This window comes from Tupaia chinensis, unplaced genomic scaffold (genome assembly GCF_000334495.1).
Source record: "Tupaia chinensis unplaced genomic scaffold, TupChi_1.0 Scaffold141036_1, whole genome shotgun sequence".
NCBI classification, from domain to species: domain Eukaryota; kingdom Metazoa; phylum Chordata; class Mammalia; order Scandentia; family Tupaiidae; genus Tupaia; species Tupaia belangeri.
In genome coordinates, this window is record NW_006200903.1 from 39,297 (window position 1) to 40,004 (window position 708).

A 708-nucleotide genomic window follows, 5' to 3' on the forward strand; every position below is an offset into this window, starting at 1 on the left:
GGAGAGGAAGACTCTTTAAAACAAAAACTGCTGGGGCCGGCAAGTGGCATGGTGGTTAAAGGCGCTGGACTCCCACATGGCCAACCACGGTTCAAATCTTGGACCTGGTGGCTTGCTTTCTCATTTTCTCTCTCTCTCTCTGTCTCTCTCTGATCAAACTGGAAAATAATAATGATAATAATAATAAATAAAGTTAAATAAAATAATTCTTTAAAATAAAACAAAAACAAAAACTGCATTTATTCAAGAATGGCATTAAAAGATGGAATGTCCTTGCCATCGTGAGCTATGGGCATATGCAGAGACCTGAGGAAAGACAGGGAATTTTCAAAGAAAAATCAAGAAGAATTATGTAAATTGTTTTGGGGACAAATATCTTTGGCTACCATAATCAATAATAAGAGTTTTATCAGTCCAAGGCAATTTCCAAAAGGCAGATACCCTGGCAGAAGTATTGTTTTTGTGTCAGATTGCAGTGGCCTTTGTACAAAGCCATGGTTCTGGCAGTCCTTGTGAGGGTTCTTGTAATCAGGCATACCCATATGAGAACCGCTCCTCTGTGGCCCTCCCTGATTCCATTTATCTATTTATTTGTCAGAATGCTGGTGTCAGAGACTCTATTTTGATTCTGACAACTTCCTCATTATAAATGAGATGTTTTTGGTCATCCTATTTTATGATATAAAATTAACTGAAAGGTGTTTAGAC